Raw genomic sequence first — 12,594 nt, 5'->3', positions numbered from 1 at the left:
TTTTTGTATCATTTCTATATTTTTCATGATTTTCCACTTCTTATCATTGTGCATGCTTGATTGATTTGCAAAGCTGGTTAATATTGTTCATGTTGTTTGCTAAATGTTAGGGTCTTGTTCAGTACCGTGAGCCGCGGAAAGGTTTCGTGTTACACGGACAAATTTCCATCAGCTGTTAAAAGGGAATTTGAAAATTCGACAGTGAAGAACATTCATTGGTGTTCGAAAAGGTGTGAAAATCTAATGAACAAGGACAAAAGTTACTCCAGGGCAGGAATGTTATGTTCTGAAGGTTCCCCGGGGGTGGGGAATTTGACAAGTCTGTAGGTGGCCCAGGGGTGGGAAATTTGACGTTAGCTTCCACGGAAAATGTCAAATTTCCCCTGGGTCAAAATGAACCAAATAAAGTGACCCCTGCTTAAAACTTCGTATGCTAGCTATGCTCGAGAAAGATCCTCTATTTGGGTTCCAGTCCTTGCCCGACAGGTCCACGGCCAAAAGAGTGACAAACGAACTTGTTTCCAAGAGCTTTGCAAGATCACGTGGATTTTACTCGTTCAGAATCAAATCGTGACCCCATTTTTTTTTTAATCATGAATACACTTACTTTACTTACTATCTACAAATATGATGAAATGAAAAAATTTTCTCACCGGGGGGTAAGAAGTTACCTTTTTTAAACATGTTTTCTTTCTCCTCGTGGCATCGAATTCCGGTAGTGGGTTGCCAACGGATAGAGCTTACGAAAACGCTCGTACGAGGATTTAACTCTAGCTGTTTACCACATCCCTAGCGGCATATCAATTGATCTAAAAAAAATCTCACTCCTAAAAACCTATGCACGGAAACTTTCATTCCAACAGTTTATTTTGATGATTTTCGATGGATGAGCAGACTGAGCCACATCTCTGGCTATTAGGACCAACTTTTCTCGAAATTAAGGACATTTTTCCACTGGCCATTTTGTCCGAAACAAAGTCTGTGACCCCCATTTTTTTTTATGACCTAACTCCTAGGGGAGAAATGAAGAAAATCTCACCGTAGGAAGATTTTGGCGCGAACGTCCTTAAATTCACAGTCAAACAAAGCAACTAAACAGTCATTTCACACGAAAAGCCTGTAAATGTAATTAATTGTTGAATAATAGGTCTAGAATCTTCTTGTCAACACCGGAATTGCATAACGTATTCAGGTCTTGCTCGTTTTTTTTAGCTAGTTTTACAAATATATGTGAGGCATATATTGAAGAAGGAGAAAATTAAAGCTAACCGTTGTAAATAAGCGCTTTGTTTCTCGCTCTATTTCTCTCAGCTTTACGTTTGATTTATGATAACCCCCGGGGACAGACCTCACGATCAAACTCCCGTGGTAGCCCGACGCCCTCCTCATTGAGACTTAACATTGATGGCTGCAATAAATTTCTCAAATTTTGTCGCCTCTTCTATCGTGCTGCTCTTTTATCCGTTGCTCGTCACTAACATGATTTCCCGCCAGAAAAACGCGGGTTGCCTATTGCAACGCTGCCACGCGATTTCCCGCCAAGGAAAATTGCCCGAAAATTCCGTCCCCAGAGGCTGTCCTGCCTCCCCACCTCCGACCGACAGCTGTGCGGCGGACGTACGTGACGTCATAACCAAAATTTCTCGCATCGATAGATTTCCCAAAAATCTGACTCATGTCTCTCCGCTGACGCGTTTCGCGCGCCTGAGCTCCACTCTATGGTCTGGGACTTGCCCAAATATTTTACCAGTACCATTAAGATGTTGACTCAGCACAAACAGCAAGATCATTATGCATATCAGTGAGGGTGCTGGCAACAGCGTGAAACTGATGTGTCATGCTCGCATCAACACTATAATCTATACTATATAATTTAAAAACTCTAACTAGTTACGAGGCACTGAAGAGCTTCTCGCTGCCTACGCTGACATTAAAAGCTGGCTTACGTTTTTCAGGATACATGTATAACGTTTCTTCAATTTTGCAGTAAAAAACAGTTTCTCACTCGCTGAAATGTCAAAGTGATCCATTTGCCTGACATTCGAAATGTCAATGCTTAGGCTTTTTGTTGGAATTTTAAGGTTGTCCATGGCGTCAGACACTTGTAGGATCTGTTAAACGCGTACATGGATCAACGTCACGTGCGAACTGTCAACAAATTCTCCAAAGTTTCTCAGTCTTGTCTACAAGTTTTCGGCCGTTGAGGTATTGACTTTAAACGGGTAATATTTTATGCAAATAAAACTTAGTAATGTTTGCAATGTTTCAACCACATCTTTGCTTCGGGCAAAATCACGCGGGGAATTCATGCTTCTTGATCTCCAACAATTAGTCGCTCTCTTGGTAAGCCCAGATTCCATTACACTTAATGAAGATGAAAGTTTTTGACTTTAATCTCCTCTTTGAGGCAATTATCGACTGTTTCCCCCATAGTGCAATACGTTTTGGAGGTTCTTTATATAAAACGATACAAGTTTATTTACTTTTTGGACTGTAACAATGCTTCAGTGAACTGGATATGGTTTTAATCAGTTTTAATGTAAATAAGCCCCCAAAATTGAACTGTATTATGGGATTGGTGAAAATAACTAATTGCCCATTGATTAAAATATTGAAGAGATGGAATCCTTGTTTCAGTCTGCAAACTATTGTTGACTTGTATGTGTTAACGGAAGGATTTATTACCAATGACCCATGTCATATGAAATTGATAGAGTTTGTATTCACGCAAACTGATATATTAGTTACCTGCTTGAATCAGTTGAAGTCTTTTCTTTTAAAATGTCAGTTAAACAGTAAATGCTGAGCTGCAGGCTCCGTCAGAAAAATCATGCATGTATTCTTGATTCGGGTCATAGGTATGAATGACTGCTTTAGAAAAGGCCTATCCTTATGATAAAAATAATATCTTTCTTGTTTGACCTCGACATACCGAGACGTCCGTCCCACCGTAGAAACTCTAGATAGGTGTTAATTCAGTCACTGGATACAATTGAGAAAATATGCCATAAGATCACATTGGAAAAATACTGCATTAAATAGCAAAACTAAAAGAAATTTGGAGTATTTTTGCCTCAAATCGGGCGCGTCAGAAAGATATCCAATCTTGCAATGAACATACCATTACAGTATAACACTGCAATACAGGAGCAATAAAAACATATTGGTAAATACTTCATCGAATTGAGTGATAGTCAGGGGCACCCAACGGGTAATTTCTGTAAATATCTGTTCGGACGGAAGGTGGGTAGAATTTTCGAATATTTGAACTCCGACTTTCGAGGCGCACTAAGATTTGGACATTTTTCTGAACGATTTCCTAGATATTTCGCAAAAGTAGTGCAGAGTCTGAAAAGTGCACGCGGAAATTTCGAAACCACATGAAACAACGCTAAATTTAATTGAGCTGAGTAATAGTCAACGGTGATATTGGAATCGCATAAATTTGAAGATTTGTAACTTCTATGATTTTCGCCAAAGTTTGTTTGAGAATCATCTTTTAAGCAAACGTCCCCTAAAAATTCCGGGGAAAGGAGCACGATTTACGTAATAGTTTTTTTCATTAGACATGTCACGAATGCTAGAGGAAAAAGACACCTATAAATTTCTGACCGACCTGAAGTTCCCTAAAACATCCGAACAGATAAATATTTTGTAGGGCAGATAATAACTCACTAAAAAGAGGTCTTCAAGCGTTGTGGCCGAGACCAATTTAGGTAATTCTGAGAAAATTTTATAACATCCGGTTGTTGGGTGCCCTTGAATTCTCAGTTCTCGTCCGTCTACTACTGAAGAAAAAAAACTTCGACACTGTTGGCTTTAAAAAATACCATGACCAGAAACAAAATTATGATCAGTAAAAAGAAATCAGAGTTTGAGAGATATTCCTGTGCGAGTCATTGCTTATTGCCTCATTTCTCTCGGTCGAACATACACCTTAAAAGGACGAGGCCTCAGAGTTAATCCATAGTTTCCATCGAAGGATAGCTCTTCTTTGCTTGTGGCAAGCTGAAAATTCAGGCGCTGCAGCATGCACCCCAGAAACATAAAGAGCTGAGCTTTTGCGAGGGTTGCACCGAGACAGCGCCGTCCACCTGTGGAAAAGGGAGGGAGAAGGCCTGCTGTGCAACAAGAACTTGACCATTTTCATCAAGGAAACGATATGGATCAAACATGTCTGGGCGATGAAAGTAATTGGGATCGTGATTAACTGCCCATAGATTCGGCCAACACAAGCGTTCCTTTCGGTACAAAATAACCAGCAACGCTAGAGTCTTCAGAGGCATAGTGTGGTATTGCCAGTGGAATGACTGTAGCCTTCCGCAAAGTTTCTAAAACTGTGGCCTGTAACAGAGGCAACCGTGCACGGTCTGCAAGCGTAGGCAATCGCTCTGTTCCTACCTCTCGCTTCAGTTCTGCCTGCAAGTCGTGCTGTAGTCCAGGATTAGAGAGAATAAAAAGCAGTGCCCAGGTTAGTGCGCTAGACACTGTATCAATTCCTGCACCAAAAACATCTGCTATCAACGTCATCATGGATTCTTCATCCAGGCGATCATCCTCTGCTTCCTCCATGTTAATTCCACCGTTTGGGTTCGCTTTTTGTGACCAACATTTCGTCTTGGATGACTCTATCCAGAGTTGCGGCAACATTGACGCCTGCCTCCTCAACATTTACATGGCGATGCAAACTGTAAACGCTTCTGACAAAATCAATGAGTTCTTTGACAGAGTCTTCTAAAGCCTTGCACTGCTTGCGTAGAGCAAAATGAAGCCATGGGAAAAAGTCTAACAAGTTTATAGCAGGGCTATTCTCAACAAAATCAGTTCCTCTCCGCAAATATTCTGCAACGCCAGCGTAAAGTCTCTTTTTAAGTTATCTCCAAAAGTAAGTCTAAACGCAAAGTTAATGACTAAAGTTCTCAGTTGCTCTGAAAAGTCGAGAGCTTCACTCGTTGCGGCTTTCTGTCAAAGAGCTGCATAGGCGCTCAGAAACCTCTTGTGCCAAAGCGTCAAAACGGCTCACATTGCTGAAAACAGCGTACAAAGCACGCATTGCTAGTTTTTTCTTTCTCTGATGCCCTGTTCCAAAGTCACCAAACGCAAGGCTCCGACCTCCATTGCTGATTATTTGAAAACTATGAAATGGTGGTCTGGAGGAGAAATGGCAAGCCCTTTTTGATAAGGCCTCTTTCACACGACATCGTGGCTGTTCAAAACGATTGCTCTCCTCCAACCAAGGCGAATGGAGAAGACGCTTCCGTAGACTTTGGCCATCTTTGACAGAGCGATGTGCGGAGAATCCCCGAGCTGAAACAAGTTTCCAAATACTGGCAGACCGAACGGCCCGGGAGGAGTTTTTCTCCGAACCTTGGACAATTGCAGTAAGGTGAGAACCAGGATAGTTACAGAAGCAAAGCACAAAACGGTTGTAAAAAGCATCGTAATTTCGGGGGAAATGACACGCTCCATTTCAACTACCTCATATACAAAGGCTTGTTAGCGTGGTTTTCTGTTAGCTTGTAGTAGCTTTGTTCCAGTTAAGCTCTGGGGGTGGTATTTATACTGTGCAACCTTGGTTGTTTACGAGCAATATTCCAATGTCAAGGTCGCTACAATAAGTCACACTTGACAGGATCTGTTTATTTTACAAACAGGCAGAGCCTGTCTCAGTCGAGTAGGTTTGGATCACGAAATCGCACAATTTCGGCCAAACTAATCTTAGAAGAGAAAGTAATATTTCTTAAAACGTGGAACCGAGAAGAAGCCATCCCCGTTAAAAAAAAAACTGAAGGGCTTTTGGAACCCACTCTACTCTAGCACTCCCTCCCCGCTCCCTTTTCCAATCCCCATCCTGTTTGTGTCAATAGATGACATAATCTTATTGTATCCTTTTGTAGGGGAACAAAACAAATACTTTTACAAATTGATTTGCTTTTGCAGAGGTTACCATGACGGACTTGCTTTTTATTATCAATACTAAAATTCCAGAAAAGACGAAAGAAACAAGTTTGCGGTGTACTCTTTGGAGAAGTAGACATGCAGACGGTGACTAATAAGAAACTGGTGTGACTCATTGCACACACCCACTGACCTTCGTTCCTTACGATCGGCAACAACGCCGATGGCATATTTGATATGTCACGCGTAAACGATCGTCAAAAAACACCGCAGCTTTCAACCTTAACTGGGAACAGACGGTATTTTCATTCAACGACGTCAGAGGATAAATTTTAGGGCAACCATCACGACAGAAATGTCCTGCCGTGATTCAACTTGAGTGTTTTTGAAGTTGAACTCTGGTATTGCCAAAGTACTGTGATACTGTAACAGAAAAGCAAAAGAAAAGCAAATCAGAGAAAAAATGGATCGCATGGGTAACAATCTCTGTGAGGCATACATAACAACTCTCTTAGGTTGGCAAAGCCAAGGTCAGCTAACAATTCCAACTTACTAAATACAATGACGAAGCAAATTGAAACTCTGAGGTAATCACACTTGACACTGTAAAACTTAGCTCTAGTCAACTGAAGTCAACACAAACCAGGTCTTTTTTTTTGGCTTTAGTTTTGTTTTGTACAAATTGCGGGAAAATTTTTTATCTGATTAAATTGAATGGGTACTACTACCCCAAGTAAGCCCTGAGTGGTCTTTCGAATGGTCTAACCAAGGACTAAGATTGAGTTTGCCTTCCCTTGACAAAGCGGTTCACCCGCCTGATTTTTTCTAAGTAGACTTGAGTCATCAGGGTCCTCCTTAGTAGTCCACTATCATTTCAGCTAATTAATATCAATTTAACCTTGACCTTGACGGTAGAAAGAAAAGACGTGTCTACAATTGACTCTTTCTTAATCATTCGACCGACTGCCTATTATTAGTGGTACGTTCGTCAATTGCCTCCAGAACCCTCACGTACGAAGCCTCATGCACCACGTCGAAAGGAATGCGTATTATTAGAACCTTGTGCGTTTGAGCATTCAGCCAGAAACGCGGAAACTTTTAAGTTTTTAGATAAAAATGGAGCTCAGCCCAATGCAGATTACAGGTGGCTCTTAGACTCCATAATCCCGGCGACAATGGGAGGCTTTTACGAAGTTGTTAATAGACTTCTAAACAGGAAAAGTAAGATCTGCAAATACCGCACGGATATCGTTTTGACCGCTGTATCAATCCCAAGGCCACAACACTAAAATAAGATAGTTGAAGTTGTATTTTCGCCAAATTAAAGTTGTGTTAGCCAGTGAGCAGGCTCTTTGCACGGCTTTGAACCCAGTTCCAAAAGTTGAGCGTGAGACAGAGAAAAAGAGAGACTGACAGAGGATACCTGCCTCCACAATTCGTTCGCATTTGATAAAACAGGTTTTGGAGAGCACTCCAACGGAAGAGCTTTGTGTAAGATTTTAGACCCTAAGAAAAGCATTTTAATATATTCTAGGGTAATAACAGATGTCTAAAAACGACGACAACGGTTTGAAAGCCTTAAATAAATCAAATGCCAATATTACACAATCAAAACCTAATGTATCACATTAGTAATACTAATATCACAAAGGAGCAAGATAAAATAATAAATACTGGAATAAGCTGGTAACACTACTTGAATAAGAAATGTCATCTACTTCAACCGAGAAGGTAAATTCAAATAAAACCGGCCGCCTTCATCGCTTGTCAAAGTATTTACAAGTACAGTATGCGGTTTTGGTAATTTAATTTGCTTTATTAACTGTGTCATCTGATTGAGAGTGGAGCCGGCGTCGCAAATAAAAACTTTTGCCGCTGGCTGGAAAGACGGAAAGCTGGTTTTGAAAGCATCAGTACGCGAGCTAGAGCTGGCACTTTGATCCTAATGGCCTCCTTAATAACTGAATGCAACGCTCTTAAATGAGTGTGGTATCCATTACTCGTAATTCACGAATGGAATGCTATGTTTAACACCACTATTCTCACGGCAATACTTGCACAACATTACTCGGTCAAAAGTATCTTTATTCTGCCATCGTTGACGATTGCCTGGACATCGCTTCCTGTGTATGACGCTTTATCCTGGACAAATACGCTCGCTTTCTTTTCTGCGTAACGAAAAAAAATGAAACTATCATTAGTCAGAATTTTCTGGTTCAGTTATATAACATCAATTAGCAAGGTTTACCGACGCGACGTGATCGTCTTTGTTCGATTGTGTATATTTAAATCAGAATGAATAAGTAGAGAAACTTAACTACTGATGAAGCTGTTGAAAGTCGGTTTTTTGTTCCAGGTATAATGCCAGAACATTCCGTCAGAAAAAAGGAGCGTTTGGGGGCTGGAGATGGATAGGTAACTGGAAAAAATCACATTTTCGAATGTGTTAAATTGAATATACGGTAGTACACTCTACGCTCGTAGTCACAATAGAGTAGGCTTGCGATAGCCGGCGGCCTGCGTTAAAGGGACCTTAAGATCTAAGACGGCGACGTCGGCAAATACTTCATTTAAATTTTGCCAGTTGATGTGTTCACTTTCCCAAAAACCGATAAAGTACTATCTGACTCTTCTCTAAGCTCCGCTTTATTCGTCTTTCACATCACAGAAACATTACGACTCACGAGTCCTTAGCATTTCAGTTATTCTTTCTTCACACGTGTTCTTCGTTCCCAGAGTTCAGAGCGTACTTACTGAACATTACATCATCCATAATAGAACATTCGCAAGACGCGGAATAGTAATGGGAGTTTAAGAAACGACGACGGCTACGGCAACGACAACGCCAAAAAGCAGTAATATTATTGGTTGAAAAAACCAAAATGATCGTGATGCACGTGCGGCACGCATTTTTGAACAATTCTCTCCCGTACTCGTCAAAACTACTACGTGAAATGACCAATTTTAAGGTTTTGACGACAACGTGGACAAACTACAGTGAATCTTTCAGTCTCACTCTTTACTTCAAATCCGTCAGAACCAATCCAGTTATAGGACACTTCGCTCGTATTGAATAATATAAACAAGATGGGATAATCATGAAGTACTTAGAATAGCTAAAACGTATATTTTGAAGTGACGTTTTCGTTGCCGTAGCCGTCGTGGTTTCTTAAACTCCCTAATATTGTCGCACCCGTTCCTACAAAACTCCGTACTTAAACAGGCAAAAAGACGGCTACGAAACTAGGTAAATGAAACAGTTTGTAAATCTTAGATGTCCCCCTTGCAACTTGCAGCAGCATGTTGCTATTACATGTTATCACTCTCTGTAAACGGCATGGACAAACAATCTTTCTCCCACTGCGAGTCATCCTAGAAGGCTCAACTTCACATTCAGCTACAGCTACCTCTTTGTCTATCAACTCTACTTTACAGACTGTTGATCCATCACTTCCGCTTGAATTCTCAAGGGATCTTTTGAAGGGTGGCAAGCTATCTGTTTCAGCACATAGCTTCAGTTTGTACAACTTGCGAATAGGTCGCCTCAGTAGTCCTGAATTTACTTGAATCACGGCTGCGCAGCATCTTCCGTTGCGACCAATGAAAAGTTCTCGAACAACAGCCATTTTCCAATTAAATCCCTGGCCAAACTATCGCACAAAGTTGGATTCAACGCTCCAACTTTGGTCGATCCAACACTGTGTGACCGTTTGGCCACCCATGTTGGATGATGTTCGTCCAACATTTTTTGTTCGATCAAGTGTTGGATGATGTTTGCTTTTGATCAAACATTGCGACCAACAATTCTGCTCGACGCAACAATGTTGCAGTGTTTTGCCGCTCTTCCAACAAAGTTGTGTCCTGAATCGAGTCACGTTCGCGGTGCTAGCCAATCACGAATCGCTATTTTATTGTTAAGCCTAGGCTTTTAGCATTGTTTGCAACAAAGTTAAGATGGCGGACAAGGATCAACAGCCAGAAACCTTGATCAGCGAATATGAAGCAAGGCCATGTCTTTGCAGGGACACTTTTAGTCCCCTTAATCACTATCGCTCTGTTTGGAGATGTCTGGTTAAATAGCATTTACAATTTCTGCAAATTGATCCGAGCTCACTCACATCATCTCCTGCGCGCGGATGTATCTTGCAGTGAACAAACCCTTTTCTATACGTTCTCTTAACCATTTTTGGTTTTCCTCGTTTGAATCCATCATTTCCGTCCTCAAACAGCTCCAGTAGCACAAACGGTACGAGCGGTTTTCGTTTCATACTTATAAATTTAGCGCCAACTTGAACTTGAATGTTTCACCAAGAAATGTTGGATAGTGTTTTGCCGCTACCTCAACATTTACATCCAACAATGTTGCATGTGGAATCCAAATTTGTTCGATAGTTTGGCCAGGGCTTAAGCCGTTTCTCTCTGTCGTCAGCAACGAGAACATGATGTTTTACCGGCAAAGTACATTACGTGATTATTCCAGTTTGCTCAACTTCCACAGACTATTCAAACTATCCAGGAACTCAGGAACGGAATTGGGAGGAACAGTGTTCAAAAAAATAAAATAAAATAAAACATTCGCCGACGAGCGCTCGCATCTTAGAACTTGAGATTTGGCCATTTACATTGCAGATTGGCAGAGAACGGGAGAGAAATGTACCAAGCTTCAAAGCGCACGTGTAGAGCAACCATTATGCTCATTAAAGTTTATTAACACATTGTCCGGTGGCGTTCCCGCTGACTTTGACGTCCTAGATCTTAGGTCCCTGCACGACTGTTCAAGAAATGTTATTTCTCCTGCAAGAACTTACATGCAGTGTGTCTGCCTCTCTCTTGAGTTGTGCATGCTTTTCCTTTTGATTTTGCAACTGCCAAAAAAGAGAAATGTATTTTTTTAATTCAATACAGTGTACTTAGGCATCGTCCACACGTATACGGAAATTTGTGAAAACGCCAATTTTTTTTTACGAATACGGCTTGCGTCCACACGTATCCAGAGTATTTTCTGGCCGTATCCGGGAATTTTTGAAAACGCTCTCCAGAGTGAAATTTTTTTTATCCGATACGAATACGTATACGTGTGGACGGTCGTATCCGGAAATTTGCGAATACGCTTACGTCATTCTCTTGGATCCAGTCTTCACGGCGAGCATTAAACAAACATGGCGTACAGCAAGGCTGTGTCTTCTTTGTTCATTGCTCTGATTTCTAGTTTGATATCATGCGTTCAGATAAATGCAGCTGTGATAAATTTACACAACCAATACTTTAGAGATCGACAGGATGTTTTGAGATTGTTGACCGTCAGCAGTAGTTCAACTTCATCATCGGTCCATTTATATGTATCAGCATCCTTTTTTTTTTACTTTTTCAGAAGATTTAGACATTTTTTCGAGTGATAAACTACAAGCTTCGACTGAGTTTCAGTCGATCTCAACCTGACTCGAGGGTTTTTCTCCGGGTACGCCGGTTTTCCTCCCTCATCAAAATCGACTCACAGCTAATTGACATCTAGCTGTGGTGCTGTGCTCCGACATCAAACATGGACTGTATAGCGGCAGCCAGAGGCGCCTTTGTATGCTTTCAGCCCGATGTCGTGAGCCGCGCCCTTCGCAATTCAGTCCTTGACTGCAAGTAAGGGTGATTAGCACTAGCAATATTATTATTTTTGGTTACACCTTGCAGTAGCTATGGCGCGGAAGAAATGACGCCAAATCGCAATTATGCGCATGCTCATTTCAGGATTCTCCCCGAAAAAAGAACTGGGCACTAGAGCAAATCAGAAAATTTCCGGATACAATCGGATACGTGTGGACGGCTGTAAACGATTCGAATACGTTGCATGTGGACGCGTAAATCTTCGTATCCGCAAAACGATATTTGCGGCAAAAAAATTTCCGGATACGTGTGGACATGGCCTAAAACAGCTTTATATGTAGTCTTAAAGGTTTACACTAGACCATAACTAGAAAACAAAGGGTTCTGTTCAAGTTCTTTTCAAACAATAAAGATATAACGTACGATACTTTAACGACACCAGCTCAAGACGTGTTAGCTCTTGCGTAATTAACAAACGAATCTTTGATTTACAAAAATTTGGTTTTATCAACGGAGTTGATAATGTAAACTGGCCACCGTACAGAGATTCTAAAAGCTGACGTTTCGAGCGTTAGCCCTTCGTCAGAGCGAATCGAGGAATTATGGGTTACGTGTAGTTTTTATAGTAGAGTAGGAGCTACGCTATTGGTGGTAACATGGCAACGTGAAAAATAGGAATATATTAGTTAAATGAAAAGCGTTCGTTAATACCGTGAGGATTAAGGGTGCCGATTTGGAAGATGAATTTTTGTTCTAGATTCTTGCGGCTTTCCGTCGTACCTTGATGTAGGGAAAGGCCGCAGATAGCCATGTGTTTTTTGGAGTGGTTAGGGAGATTAAAATGACGAGCGACTGGCGACTGGATTTGATTGATGAATACTGTATTCATTTTCAGAAAAATTATCTTTCTTCCTTGAAGAGGTTAGGAAATTTATTCTAGTTGTCTAAATTATTGAAAAATCTTTGGAAAAAGGGGGAAAGAGCAAAGAAGCAATGAATCGAAACGAAGAAATAAGCAGGGTACAAAATGCAAGGCATCCGTAGACACACCTCAGACTGTGTTAAGGCAATTGCCTCCTGTAAATATTTCCGGCGCTCTTT

The 12,594-nt window shown here is 41.1% G+C and overlaps 1 pseudogene; it reads right to left on the bottom strand.

Moving 5' to 3' along the window:
- Positions 1 to 3,480: 3,480 nt before the first annotated feature.
- Positions 3,481 to 5,562, bottom strand: LOC138037846 (steroid 17-alpha-hydroxylase/17,20 lyase-like; annotated as a pseudogene).
- Between the last annotated feature and the right edge of the window lie 7,032 nt (positions 5,563 to 12,594).

This window comes from Montipora capricornis, chromosome 2 (genome assembly GCF_036669925.1).
Source record: "Montipora capricornis isolate CH-2021 chromosome 2, ASM3666992v2, whole genome shotgun sequence".
NCBI lineage: Eukaryota > Metazoa > Cnidaria > Anthozoa > Scleractinia > Acroporidae > Montipora > Montipora capricornis.
Note: the sequence above shows the minus strand (reverse complement) of the source record. Positions and strands in the feature narration are given on the sequence as shown.